The sequence below is a fragment of the Mastomys coucha genome, chromosome X (genome assembly GCF_008632895.1).
Source record: "Mastomys coucha isolate ucsf_1 chromosome X, UCSF_Mcou_1, whole genome shotgun sequence".
NCBI classification, from domain to species: domain Eukaryota; kingdom Metazoa; phylum Chordata; class Mammalia; order Rodentia; family Muridae; genus Mastomys; species Mastomys coucha.
The window spans coordinates 154,338,528-154,353,261 of record NC_045030.1 but is presented as its reverse complement, the minus strand read 5'-3'; the positions used below and the strand labels follow the sequence as shown (position 1 = coordinate 154,353,261).

Sequence of the window (14,734 nt, the reverse complement as noted above, 5' to 3'; positions counted from 1 at the left end):
TTAGTCTAATCAAGCCACATATGATTGACTGAGACTAATTTAGACTCAGCCTCTTGATGTGTGAAGGGTCTGGATATCTGAAAACAGTGGGGGGTTCCATTAGGAGAGAGAGCACAAATAGATGCTGAGGAGGCTCTGAAGCTGGTTCTCCATCTGGAAGTGGTGAGACTCTTGCTGAGACATGTGAGGATTAGAGATAATGTGTCTAACAGTATCAGGTTGTGCAAAGAGGCAAATAAAAGCAGAGGACCCTCAGTTAAATGTGAATTTCACATAAATAGCAACTCATTTTTCAGTATGTGTATCTCTTTCTACAAACACTATAGATTTATTTAGTTTGCCCAGAAAGACGGTTCATAAAATTCTTTTTAGACAGTGATTAAAAGACTTAATCAGTCTTCTAGCCTTGTCTTGAACGTGTTTGGATACAACACAGGTATTACAAGTTATTATTTGTTTATGTAAAACTCAAATTTATGGAGGCAGCCTGTGCTTTCTCTGTCAGTTCTAAATCTGTAGAATTGTTAGCAGAGTAGGCATTTGCAGGGAACTATTATTGCTCTTTTTACAGAAGAAAGGACCACAGGTAAATGACAGTATGGTATTTCTTTAAAACACTTAGAATGTCTAGTCTTCTCTCAAAAAGGGAATTAATTGAACTAGATGTGGCTCCAATAAACCAGTACTGAAAACCAGATCTAAGCAAAGGTCCTTTAGTGAAAGGCTGTGTTTGCTCACGGTATGGCTCCTTGGAAAACATCTAATACAGCTACTTAAAACGACATTGAACTTACATCTGTGGACATTCTGTAACTGTTTTTTCCTTACCTTCTTCTCTGTGTGTTCAGATAAACCATCCTTCCTTTGACTCCAAGGCAATGCGGCTGAAATTTCTAGTACAAAGGCATTGACAAGGGGGTGATAATGCAGCGATTGTCCCAGGAATTCTGGCTCCACGTGGGTAAAGTATGAGGTCACAGCACTGTGATTTTGCAACTGGAGGAGGCAGGAGTCTCTGCAAAGCCTGACTCCATTTTCCCTTACTGTTAATTCTCTGCTCCTACCTGGAAAATTTTCTAATATGCTTCCTGAGAAAGTGGGTGCCTTCAATTGCTTATGAGATATTCACCACGTTATGAAGCAGAATAATCTTATTAGCTTGGTATCAAGTAGATAAACCTATTGTATAGCTAACAGATCAAAGACAGGAGTAGATTAAATGGATTTTATCCAAGATATCTATTTCCTATTACAAAACATTAAAAAAAAATCTGACTTGGTGGCATCTTCGAATGCCACCCAAAACCCAGAAAAACCTTTTCTTCCTCTCTGCTTTTTTTAAAGGTGAAAATCATGCAGCTTTTCATAGATTTGTCTGCAAGGTCTTTCATAAAAGATTTTTTTCTTAGTTAAAAAAAAAGTGCACTGGAACTATCTCTATCTTATTCACTAGTCATCCTCATTGGAAACCTGATTCGCGGTGGGACTTAAGATCTTTATATTTCTGCTGGTGCGGCGATGACTTCATTGCTTTTTTTTTTTTACCAGCTGGGGAATCGTGTAAAGCAGAGCAGCATCGGACTGGAGTAGAGTTGTGGTTTGCTGCTGCAGCCCCGGCTGCCGCGGTTTGCACGCGTCCAGCTGCTGTGTAAGGAATCCTCGGGCTGCCAGTTCTTTGCTCTTAAGTCACCCCAGGGAATCGCAGGCTGCGAGATGAACGTGCATATGAAAGTGTTTGCGAGCGTGTGCCCGCACAGCTTCAACAGTTAGGCAGCAGCAATGGACTTCAATATCTTTAAAAAAACCAACCAACCAAACAAACAAAAAACCAACGACCGAGAAGAGCCACCCTTCGTCCTTTATTTTCAAGCATTGCCCGGGCTCCCGCCGGAAATCTGCTCCCCGCCCTCCACCTACTCCACGCACTGGTCCCTAGAGAGGGAGGCTAGGATAGCTGCGCTGGAGGCAGGATTCCCCCTTTTTTTTTCTACCGCAGTGACAGGTGGATTCCCGGGCCTCCTCACCTCCCCTCAACCCCCACATCCACCCCTCTCTCAGTCACGATCTCTCCCTCCCCTTATCCTACTCCTCCCTCACTTCCCCCTCCCCACGTAAGCTCGCAGCTTGAACCCCGCCCCTCCCATCCTAGCAGCCCAGGTTGCTAGGGCCTGGCAGGGCAACCAAACCTGGTGCCCCAGGAGGAGCATCGAGAGCGCGCATAAGCGCGTTCGAGTAGTAGAGAGCTAGTACAAGAAATCCTGGTTCTAGGATTTTGGGGGACTCGAGAACGAGCGGCGTGGGCGGGGCGCGCGATCCCGAACTCGAGCACGAGCACTTTCTCTTCATTGGCGCCTAGTAGTAGGCGGGGCTAAGGCGGAACCTAGCGGAATGAGAGGAGCTTGCTGATTGGGTCAAATGGGCAGACGGGGGCGGTGCGATCATCAAATTAGGCTGCGCGTTCGCTCCGGCGAGAGGGCGGGGCCGGAGGTTTCGGTTACTTGTCGCTGCCGCTAGGGAAGGTAAAGCGGTGACGGCGGCCGCGAGAGTGGAGGCTTCCCCGATAGAGGTGGGGGACTCGGCAGGGTGAGTAGTTGTGTCTGCCCGTCAGGCCGTCTCTGTTGGCCGTGTGTCCACTAGTTTGTCTTTAGAGAGGGAACCCAGTCGGTCCACTTAGGAGGGTTACAGAGGGGGTAGCAACGCCGGTCACTGCACAACGGGCAGACACGGTGAGGGCGTCCCAAGCTGGAGTCTCCCTCGGCGATCCACCACGAGTCTCTAGGGTCTTCCCGGAAGGGCTGGGGCTAGAATTTTTGGTGCCAGAAGAAAGAGGGGGCTGTGCTAGAAGTATGGTAGGTCGAGGTCGGACCCCGCGGGGCTCCCCTTTGCTGCAGGTCTGCGGTGTCCCCACCCCGCCGCCCCCGTGGCCAGGGCTCTCCGGGCTTGCAGCGAGGGAAAGCCCTTTTTCGCTCGCGCCAAGGAGAGCCCCCGAAACCCCCGCCCAAGTTCCCAGAGAGCCCGGGACCCGCCGGCAGCTGCGACTCGCAGCCCTGGTCCTTCTGACCTTGGCTGCCCGGTAGGGTGGGCGAGCGCCCCGCCTGCAGCCCCGCAGGTTTCTGCCACCTTCCACAGGACAAGTTTCAGGCGTTACTGTGAAGTTCACGGCTGGCGTGCTGGCAGAGAAGCAGAAATTGACCTCTTCTCAGACCTTCCTACCCTTTGGACCTTCATAGAAATTGAATCCTGGGGTTTGGAACCATCTGCCAGAACGAACAGGTCCTTCTCGAACTGACACGTTTTTTTCTTTTTTTTCTCTTTGTGCCCACGTTGGGGTAAAAAATAACCTGGGCATATTTCAGTGTAAAAGCAGATCTTTCTTGGGGGTTTTGGTTTTTTCGCTTCACTTGAGTTAGGCATGGCACAGATGCTTGGATAAGAAAAGCTTGACCTTAGTATCTCTATAGACAGACTTGAAGAATGCTGTGATATTTAAATAGTTGCAGATCAGTATTCTGTTAACACAATTATTTTTAATTGGCTGAAATTTAAGCTGATTTTAGAAAGTATTGACACAGAATAATTTCTTTCCGCGCATCTGATTTAGGCTTGTTTGAACGTAATGGTTATGTAGGCAGTATAAAAGATTACACAAATTAATTTGTCTGAGAGCATTTGACTGAAAAAAAAAGAGGCATAAATATGTATAGAATATAGGATTAGGGTTTTAGGTAACATCTGCTGGAACACTTCCAGCTTGTTTGTTTCTTGCTGTAGGGTTACAAAAAAGACATTTTTACTGAGACACTTTGGAATTACAGACTGCATAACATTTAGATGTAAATTCATTTTTAATTCCTTTAAGTGTATTAAAATATTTTTGTAAAATGCAAAAAGGATGTGTTTTCTTATCCCTGTATATCTGGTGTTGAAAGGGGGAGTGTGATCTTACATTTAACAACCCAACTAGGATTCATTAATAATAAAAACGTAAAAGACCTCCATCTTTCCGAGAATGGAGGTTTAAGTACCTAGCAAGCCTTTTCCTTATTAAAAGTACTATTTTAGGTTGGAGCATTTTTGGCGTTGATGCTGGAATGGGAGTAAGGAAGCTTGCAGCAGTATTACCAGTTTGACACCACCAGTGGGTGTTTCTGTTGATAAATGCCTAGAGGAGAACATTTGAAAAGGAACTCTTTTTTGGGGGTGGGGGTGGGGTGGGGTAAGGAGGGTAGGTGAGGGGAGAAGGAGCCAGAAGAGAGAAGCTGTAAAACTAAAGCTGCCAACACTGTGTGTGCTGGGCTTTGCACAAGTACAGGGAAACCTAATTAGGGAGAAAAATACCATTTGGCTGCATTAAAGAACAGAACTCCAAAAGAGGCATACTAAATAAAGTTAACCATTCCAAGAGTGTTTAATAATCCACCATTTCTGAGTACTTGGGAAGAGGGATTCTCTTTTGGAAAAGGCATCAAATTCTTTTGAATTGGCTTGTCTTTTGAACATAGTCAGTGCAGTGTTTCATTTGTTAGGTAGAAATAGAAAGAGTTTACTGTCCTCATTGTTGTGTGGATTTAGCATAGCTCTTAAGCCTATTTTTTAAATATAATAAAAAGAACTTGGTGTGTTTGAAAAAATATTTAGAAATAAAATTTCTTCCCCGGGGAGCATTGCTTTTATCACTGCTTAGTCTTATATTAATGCCTTAGGGGCTTCTTAAGCACCCCTATCAGGGTTCTGATTTTGTCGTTGTTTATGCAAGGATCTTAAGTCAGAGATGCAGCTAATGTGCTCCCTGAGGTTTTTTTTTTTTTTTTTTTTTTGAAAGGTTTCCATTGAGTGAAATTGCAGGGCCATCTCATATAAATGAGTAATAGAAGGTTGAGTGATTGTGAATTAAATGTATTCTGTTCTAGATAGTCTACGTTTGAGAAGAACCAGACTTTATGTGGCATTTTCTGTTTTGAAGGTGTAGTATTCTTACACTACAAATCTTCAATACAGAGGTGGAGAAATTCCTCTAAGTATGCATTTTCCCCAACCTGTTTCTCCACAGTGGCTAGGAATCTCTGAGAGACTCTCAGCCGCAGTTGCATTGTTGAGAATGACAGCAGCTCCTCTTGCAGGAAGTTAGCTTTTCAGGATGATTTACATTTCAGTTTACTTTATAATAGAACATTGAACTATAGCTGAGAAATAAGCTTGTAGGAAATTTGTAAAGAAGTGAGCTGGGGAATATTTTCTTATCTGTTAACATTGTCACGCTTTTCTTCTTCCATTTTGACAGCATTGGTGGTGATGTCCTTTATTTTAGTAGGATTTTAATGTTTGGCTGTTCAAAAGTGTGCTAATATGGAATTTTATTTTTGGCAGTTAGTGTGAGAGTATGATATTCTAGTATGGCAAATTGATGCCAAATAATAACATGATTCATTTAAAATGAACAAACTAATCCACTTGCATAGATCCGAGAAAGGAAGGAGATCTTTTATATAACTCTTTAGTACAACACTAGAAAGATTTGAGATATTTGGTTGTTTTCTGATTGGAAAGGGCTTTTTATTCAAAATCAGATAATTTTAGATCTTAAAATTTTATTTTTGGCAACATCAAATTCCTTGACAGAGAAGAGAAAATGTCAAAGGTCACTCAACATCTGATAATTTTGTCAGGTGGGCTACATATTTCAACTGAAGAAAAGAATGCAAACTCAAGACATTTAGAACCTGAGCTGGAGCTCAGAGGCAGAGCGCATGGCTTTGAATTGGCTCCTTACAGAGGCAAATAGGAAGGCAGTCTGCCTTTAAGCTCTCTGTATGAGGATACATGTTGCTTTCAATCTTAAAATCATTCCTTTATGTTTCTTTCATTTTTTTGATAATTCATTTTTAGCATTTGGATTTTTTTTTTAAATTTTTTTGAGATAGGGTCTCATTTTAAATTCAGGCATTCTTGGAACCAACAGTGTAGCCCAAGGTGGCCTGGAACTTGTGGCAATCCTCCTGCCTCAGCTTTCCATGTGCTGGAATATTTTTAATCTAGATTTAACATTTTGATTTTTTTTTTTAGAAATTTTCCTTTATATGGGGCAGTGCATACATTAGTTAATAATTAAAATATCAAGTGTCATTTTTCAGTTGACTTTATACACTTGTTCATATGGAGATAGGAATTTGGGAAGCATTTCCATCAGTGGATATGAAAACTGAGACGGAGGACTTTCTACTTACAGAGATATTTAACATTGAAATATTTCAGATTTGGCAATTAACAGAAAATTATTTATTGGATTAAAAGGACCAGGACCAGGCTCTTGGACATTTGTTGTCAATATTTGAATTAAGTCTTTTTACTTAAAGACATTTCTTTTGGGGGTAGTTCTCATCAGACATTTTAGGTGCAGTCTTTCTTTCTTTCTTTCTTTCTTTCTTTCTTTCTTTTTTTTTCCGAGACAGAGTTTCTCTGTATAGCTCTGGCTGTCCTGGAACTCACTCTGTAGACCAGGCTGGCCTCGAACTCAGAAATCCGCCTGCCTCTGCTTCCCAAGAGCTGGGATTAAAGGCGTGTGTCACCACTGCCCGGCACAGTCTTTCTTTTGTATAGTCTGCTCTGTAATTTTCATAATGCTACATCCATTGACCGTTATTGAATACCAGATGCTGTGGCAAATTATTTGTTCATGTGCTGCATGTGTGCTCACAGCCTTTCTCCAAGGTAGATGTATTCCTTATTTCTCATATACATGTCAGACAGGCTCAGAAATAATTTGCACATATTAGCTAGCTAGTCAGCAGAAGAGGCAAAATTGCCATACAAACCGGTCTGACTTGTAATTGTGCTTTTCCAAGCCCTGCTTTCTGCTTCTTTTTAAAGCAGCGGTGTGGTTCCTAAAGCCTGTTTTGAATTCATTCTGTACATTGTGCCTGGGGATTCCTAGAGGTATACATTTGCTTCCTGCGTTGATAGGCCTCATTGGCAAGGCTGCCTGGACTTTTGTGGCATGCTGGACTGGACTAGATCCACCAAAACTGCTGGTTAGGACAACCAGAAGTATAGACTTTGTGCAAGTACAGCTTCATTGGTTTGAGTCTTTCATAAATGAAAGTTGTACATATAATCATGTATGTCCAAAATGAGATAATTGTTTCTAGTTAAACACTTGGTGCTTCGTGTTTCTGCATATTCATTATAGGCTTACACTGGCTGATTAAAATTACTACAGTAATAAGGATTATAAAGATATCCTTTGAATTCAGTTTGAGAGGTACATTGCTCTTGTTTCTTTTTCTTTTTAAGATTTATTTATCTTATATATTCCAGTACACTGTAGCTGTCTTCAGACATACCAGAAGAGGGCACTGGATCCCATTACAGATGGTTGTGAGCCACCATGTGGTTGCTAGGAATGAACTTAGGACCTCTGGAAGAGCAGTCAGTACTCTTAACTGCTGAATCCATTTCTATAGCTCTTGTTCTTGTTTCTTTCATTTTTTTTTTATTTATGTGTACATGCATGTGGGTATCCAAGAGGCCAGAAGATGATGTCTAGATTCTCTGGAGCTGAAGTTATAGAAAGTTTTGAACTGCCTGATATGATGCTGGGAATTGAACTCTGGTCTTCTGGAAGCACAGAGCAGCAAGCCCTCCCAACCCCTGAGCCATTTCTCGGCCTCCCCTCATTCATTAGAGATTGAACTCTAATGAAATATTTTTCTCTTGAAGCAAAATTGTGGGGCTGAGTTGTAGGCCTTTCAGTGGAGTGCTTGTCTAACTTTCACAAAGCCCTGGGTTGGATCCTTAGCACCACATAAACAGGAGGTGGTAGAGAGATCTGTAATCTCTAGCATTCAGGAAGCATCAAGTTTTAGTTCTCCATAAACTGTGTGTGGTGGCATATGCCTATAATCCTAATACTTGGGAAACAGGAAGATTAGATAATCGAGGTCATTCTTGGCTACTCAGTGAGTTTAAAGCCAGCCATAAGATGCTATCTTTCTTTTTTAAAGGTAGTTTTCTACTTAATACTTCGTGGTGGTTGTGGTGGTGGTGGTAGTGATGATGACAATGAAGAGGAGAAAGATGATGATTTTTCTTTACATTTTTATTACATTTGTTTATTTTGTATGTAGGTGTGGCTGGTCACCCACATTCAATGGCACTTGTGTGGATGTCAGAGTATAACTTTGCAGTAGTCTGTTCTCCCCCTCCACCATATGGGGCTCCGGGATTGAACCCAGGTGATAAGGCTTGGTGGCTAGTGTCTTTACAGGCTGAGCCATATTGCCAGCCATATTATTTTTAAAGCAAGATAGCCAAACTGTTAAAGATTAGTTTGAAAGAAGACTTACAGGTTCCTGTGAAAGAAGAGAAGAAAAGAGCATGCCATCTTTGTTGTTCAGTTGATAAAAATCATTTTTGTCATTTAGTGATGGATATTATAGAGCTCCGAACCAGATCTTTTTGGCCAGATCAGAGAGATGTTGTGCACAGATGGAGCCTTGAAAATATTTGTTGATTTCTGTACAAAGTACAGCTTTCCAATGTACAGTTTAACACTTGTTTTTGAACAACCATCTCAATGTGTAATCCTGGCTGTCCTGGAACTCATTGTGTAGACCAGGCTGGCCTTGAACTCAACAAAGATCCACCTGCTTCTGCCTCTCTAGTCTTGGGACTAAAGATGTGCACTGCCACCCCCAGCAAAAGTATCTCTTATTTAAAAAGTATACTAATTATTCTTTAATAAATTTATGGAGATTTATAGCCACTACTGTCAATTTTTAGAACATTTCAATCATTCTAAAACATTTTCTCCTTGAAACATAGTTTTTGAAACCCTATTTATCTGCTTCAACTAGGCCTCTTAATCTCCAGACACCAGCAATATCTTAAAAGATGTATTTCAAATGTAATTTCTTATACATGTCATAATTTTTGTGTTTCATTTTTATTTATTTGCTGTGTGTGCGTCTGTGTGTCTGTGTCTATGTATACATGAGTATGTGAACATGCACATGAAGGTCAGAGGACAACTTTCAGGAATCAGTTCTCTCCTTCCACTATGTAGGACTTGAGGACTAAACTCATTAAGCTTAGTGGCAAATAGTTTTCTTACTGAGCCACCTTTCAGTCCAGTGTCAAATTTTTACTTAAGCACAATTGTTAGAAGACTATGAAGAATCATAGTACAAATGGCTCATTTGTGTTTGTGGTTTTATTTAATTATGTTTGGAGTCAGGGTCTCCTGTAGCTCAATCTGATCATAAACTCTCTATGTAGCCAAAGCTGGCCTTTAAGTCCATTTCTCTCTGAGTGTTAGGAGTACAGTTGTGTGCCATACTATTTATGTGGTGCTGGGGATCAAATCCCAGGCCTCAAACAAGCCAGACAAGCATTCTACCCAATGAGTCATATTCTCAGTCCTGATTTCATCTTTTTGTAAAGCTACTAAATGAAATAACATTGTTCTTAGTGATATATTAGAAACTCATAGAAAAGAAATCAAGGTTAAAAATCATACAATGATTGTATAAGGAAAACTCACTTTCAGACAGAAAACTATGGGCAGAATAATTGGTTTTCTTTATACTGAGCCAGTGCCATTGTGCTGTTTACTCTTTGATCTCTTATTTGAGCTCTGATTGTCTTAGACAGATCATCTGTGCTGTGCATGTTATAGAACAGCCTTCATTGTATTCAGATACCCAAATATTTTCTACTTTCTGTGTTGCTTCAGAGTGTATGGTGGTGGGATTTAGACATGGTTTTCTTACATTTTTTTCTTGTTCTCATAATGGTTTGTGTGGACTTCTTTATTTATGTATGTATTTATTTATTTTTACTGTACAGGTCTTTTGGTTTCTGATTTTGTTCTTAGGGGTTTTCTGTGTGTTCGAATGTGTGCGTCTCTCTGTCAGTATGTAGATTTTTTGGCTCTTTGTGCTGTTTATTTTGCCCTATTCTGGGTTTTATTTTATTATTATTTTTGACCTGCCTGTTTTCTAATGCATGAGAGAAAGAAAGATGTGGAGTGGTTTAGAGTTAGGGAGGAGCTTCAGTAGAGGAGGCTATAATCAGAATATATTGTATGAAAAAAATTGTTTTTCTTTTTTCCCTTTATTTATTCACTTTCCATCATGACTGCAGTCCTTTCCCTCCTCTCCTTCCAGTACCACCCTCACACCCCCTCTCTCCATTCTCTTCTACCCTTCCTACTACTCATCCTAGCACATCAAGAGCATCCTCTCCTACTGAGGCCTGACAAGGAAGCCCAGTTAGGAGAAAGGGATCCGAAGGGAGGCAACAGAATCAAGTCCCTTCTCTAATAGTTAGGGAACCCACGTGGAGACCATGCTGCACATCTGTTACATATCTGTAGGGGGCCTAGGTCCAGCACATGCACACTCTTTAGTTGGTGGTTCAGTCACTGTGAGCCCCCATTGGTCCAGGTTAGTTTACTCTGTAGGTCTCCTTTTGGTGTCTTTGACCTCTCTGGTTCCCACAATTCTTCCTCCCACTATTCCACAAGCCTCCCCGAACTCTACCTGATGTTTGTCTGGGGGTCTCTGTATCTGCCTCCATCAGCTGCTGGATGAAGTCTCTCAGGAGACAGTTATGCTAGGCTCCTGTCTGCAAGCAGGGCAGAGTATCATTAATAGTGTCAAGGGTTGACTCTTTCCCATGGTATGGGTCTCAAGTTGGGCCAGTTATTGGTTGGCCAGTCCCTCAATCTCTGCTCCAACTTCATCCCTGCACATCTTGTAGGCAGGACAGATTTTGGGTTGAAGGTTAGTGGATGATTTGGTATCCCCCTCTCTCCACTGGAAGTCCTGCCTGGCTACAGGAGGTGGCCACATCAGCCTCTATATCCTAGGCTGCTAGAAGTCTCAATTAAGGACACCCACATAGACTCCCAGGAGCCTTCTGTCTCCCAGGTCTTAGTCTCATCCCAGAGATGCCCCAAACTGATTTCCCTTCTCTCTCTCCCAGCCCTCTCAATTCCCCTCTCCCCATATGTGATCCCCACCCCTGCTTCCTTCCCCACCCTCTCTCCCATCCCGTTCCCTCCCTCCCTCCATCTACTTCTGATGTCTATTTTATTTCCCCTTCTGAGTGAGATTAAAATAAAATTCATTTAATGAGAGAAGAGTGGGGGTGGCAAACACACACTGTAACCTCAGTGGTGGTGGTGGGGTGGAGACAGGTCAATCCCAGATGTTTTCAGGCCAGCTAGTCTGGCTGAATCAGTGTCTCCAAATTCATTGAGAGACTTTATTAAATGCAGAATGGTAGAGAAAGTCACCAGACATTGACCTCTGGTTTCCATACAACTGTGAACACCCAAGTACACACACGTGCACATAAGAACATGTACATATGCATACACCCCATCCTCCACAACATGGTGATAAATGATAGCTAAAGAAAACTTGTTGGGTTAGATTTGCTGAATTGCCCTGATGTTGGCCAGTTGTAGAAACTAGTTTCCTAAGAAGTAGAATCTTAAAGAGATTGTTAGAGTTGGTTCAGAAGAGAATTCCCCTAGAATTTATCCACATTCCCAGACACTCCACCCTGGCACATCAGGTTTTTGTGGGATACACAGACCTTAATTGCTAGTAATAATTAATAATATTACAATTAAATTTGAATTTCAAGTCATACAATACATACACAAAAAAGGTTTTCTTTATTTTCTTTTGAAGCAGAGTTGGAGTTTATTAAAAGGGATTTATTTTTATGTATATGATTGTTTTAGTTACTGCTATGTCTGTGCACTGCCTGAATATTTGTGGAGTCCAGAAAAGGATGTCAGATCCCCTGAAACTGGAGTTGCAGGTACCAGCTGTCATGTGGTGCTGGCATTTGCATCCAGGTCCTCTGGAAGAATCCAGTGCTTTTTAACTGCTGAGCTGTTCTCCAGTCCCCAAATGTAGTTTTAAACATAGATTTAAGTGAGGTGGTAGTTAATGATGATTGTGGTTGTGGTGGTGTGTGGCAGGTGTGTAGGGGAGTGGTTAATAGAAAGACATATACGGGGTTAAATAAAAGGTTAATAGAAAAATTAAGATATGCTCGAGCAAAGGTGTGGGCTTCTCAAGGGAGCATTACTGAAAAGGCTGTTCTTAATTGTGCCTATTGGAATTGATTGACATAAACAAAAATTCATTTTGTGCAAATTGGAATTTCATACTACATCAGTTCTTTATAGAACAACCTCTCTTATATCCTGAGATCTATTTTTGCTTCATTTAACAAATACTTAATGAATAACGACTGTGGACCTGCCCTCTAAGAGATTAGTATTGAGATGGAGACGGAGGGAGGAAGTCATCCGTGGGAACAAATAATGTGGTTAAGGTGGATAATCTATCCTGAGGGTTGATGGGAAGGCCACCTTGAGGTAACTTTTCCGTGAATTTTGAGGATAAGAAGGATTGCTTTAATTGGAAATAAGTTTTCCAAAAGAGAGGGTGCAAATGCCCTGAGGCAAGGTGTGAATTAGAGGCTTGTGAGAAACAAGACCTTTGAATCCTAGCTTGTGAGTGAGTGTGTGTGTGTGTGTGTGTGTGTGTGTGTGTGTGTGTGTGTGTGTGTAATGTTTAAATCGGTAAAACTAGAAAGGAGACCTGGAGATAAAAAGAGGTGTTGCTGAGCTGGCCATGGAAGGCAAAAGGACACATGAGACATGAGATTTGAAAGGAGTAGGAGAAATGTAGGGGGGTGGTGAGAGGAGGGAAGATAGAGGGAGAAGAGAATATACTTTAAAAAACCACATTGCTTTGTAAATACCATAAAATGAGGAACTGGAGAGATGGTTCAGTGGTTAAGAGTACATACTGCTCAAATTAAATTCCCAGCATCCATGTCAGGTGGCTCACAACAACTTGTAACTCTAGCTCTAGGGGATCCCATCCTTTTTTCTGGAATACTGGGTGCTCATGTGCACACACCCCCTTGCATGTAATTAAAAATAAAGTTAAAAACATCTCAAAAGAAAATGCCATAATGCTATCTAATGGTTTTGTATGCTAGTTTTTGTTGGATTTATTTTATATGTATGCTTGTTTTTGCCTGTATGTATGTATATCCACCACATGTCTGCCTGGTGCCAGCAGAGGTCAGAAGAGTGTGTCACCATGTTGGTATTAGGAGTGAAATCCTGGTCCTCTGCAAGATCAAGTGCCCTTAACTATTGTGCCATCTCTCCAGCCCCCTTGTATGCTAATTATGTTAAGAAGGAAGAATACTAAAATGGCTAGAAAAGAGAAAAGACAAAGAAGAATGCAGCAGTCTTTAGTAGCCCAGTAGCCCCACTGGTTTTCCCCCTGTCTCTTGGGGGACTATTAGAGACTTTAAGCGGGGAGTGCACTGTGAAATGCAAGGCTGCAATCAAGCCAAGAATTTCACCTTAGTGGAATCCTGATAGTTTGTCAAAAAGGTCATAATCTCTGCAAGGTAAAATATTCTTCTCATCATATTACAATTTTTGCAACTGCTTCCTGGATTGATTATCATCTGTGGTACTCTTTTCATTGTTTTTCTAGAAACTACCTTTATTTTTCCTAAGATTCCTTTTCTCTTTCACCATTCTGTTAACCTTATATAGCAAAGTCATTTCTATTTATAACTGAATTAAAATGTTTTTCTAATGTTTTCACTTTTCTCTTCCTTATATAAACTTAAAACTCTGTTGGTTCTCCCTCATCCCATTTATCTGCTGAAGTTATTTAATGTCTTGATAAAACATTTTATTAAATATCAACATTACATTTGAATTATTCATTTTTCTCTCCAAATACATTTTGGGTCTGGTTTAATATTTCTCAACATTTATGCTGTTTCTTTCCTGATTTCTAATCTTTTTTGTGTACTTACAGTGTCTTTAGGTAATTTTACTAATACTGTTTAGGGATATCAGACTTCAGGAAGCATAGCATTTCAAATCTCATTTTTTGTGACCTTGTCTTTTATATTAAACTATTCTGTGTCAGACTTTTATTCTTCTTTACTTCCTCAGTGTATACACATGTGTCACTATATGATATAAGCCAGAGGAAAATGTCTGGAATCCTACTCTGTCACTCTCCACCTTAACCTTGTATGGCTGGCCAGTACCCCTAAACCAATCCTTGTCTGATCCCTGATCCCCCACAACAAGGAAGTTAGGGACATGAATGGCCACACCTGGCTTTTTTACACAATTCCTGGGTATCTGAACTTAGGCTTTATGCTCTTAACTCACTTAGCCATCCAGCCCATGTGTTCAGATTAACTTCTATATGCTCATGCTCTGCAGAGGTGCCTGTTTTGAATATCCAGATTATGTCAATCTCCTACAGTAAGCATTCTAACATGTTTAGGAGCTGTTTGTTTAGACCAAGTCTCAAGTAGCCTTGCTTTTAGTAGAGGGTGATTTTGAATTAGAGGTGTGTGCCACCATGCCAGACATCATGCAAAAATTTTGTTTGCCTTGCTGAGTGCATGAGGTTCAAGTCTTCATTGGTTTAGAATTGCTAGCTCCTACCTGTATTGAATGCTGCTTTTGCCCCCTATACATATGGAAAAAATAACCACAGCATCATCACCTTCTTCTTCCATGATTTCCTGTGCAACCTAGCTTTTGATGTAGCCTTTAACTTAGCTTACTTTCGGCATTGGTTCTTAGGCTTTATTGAACTGTCCTTGTACCTGTGCTGTTTGCCTGCCTGACTTCCTTCCTTCCTTCCTTCCCTCCCTC

The 14,734-nt window shown here is 41.2% G+C and overlaps 1 protein-coding gene across 5 annotated transcripts in view; it reads left to right on the top strand.

The window, feature by feature from the left end:
• The first annotated feature begins 2,474 nt into the window (after positions 1–2,474).
• Cdkl5 (cyclin dependent kinase like 5) overlaps positions 2,475–14,734 on the top strand; it is a 221,612-nt gene continuing 209,352 nt past the window's right edge. For all 5 annotated transcript variants that reach the window (XM_031370428.1, XM_031370438.1, XM_031370421.1 and 2 more), the window contains exon 1: positions 2,475–2,583. The gene's annotated coding sequence lies outside the window, so the exon portion shown is untranslated. The remainder of the gene's footprint in view (positions 2,584–14,734) is intronic.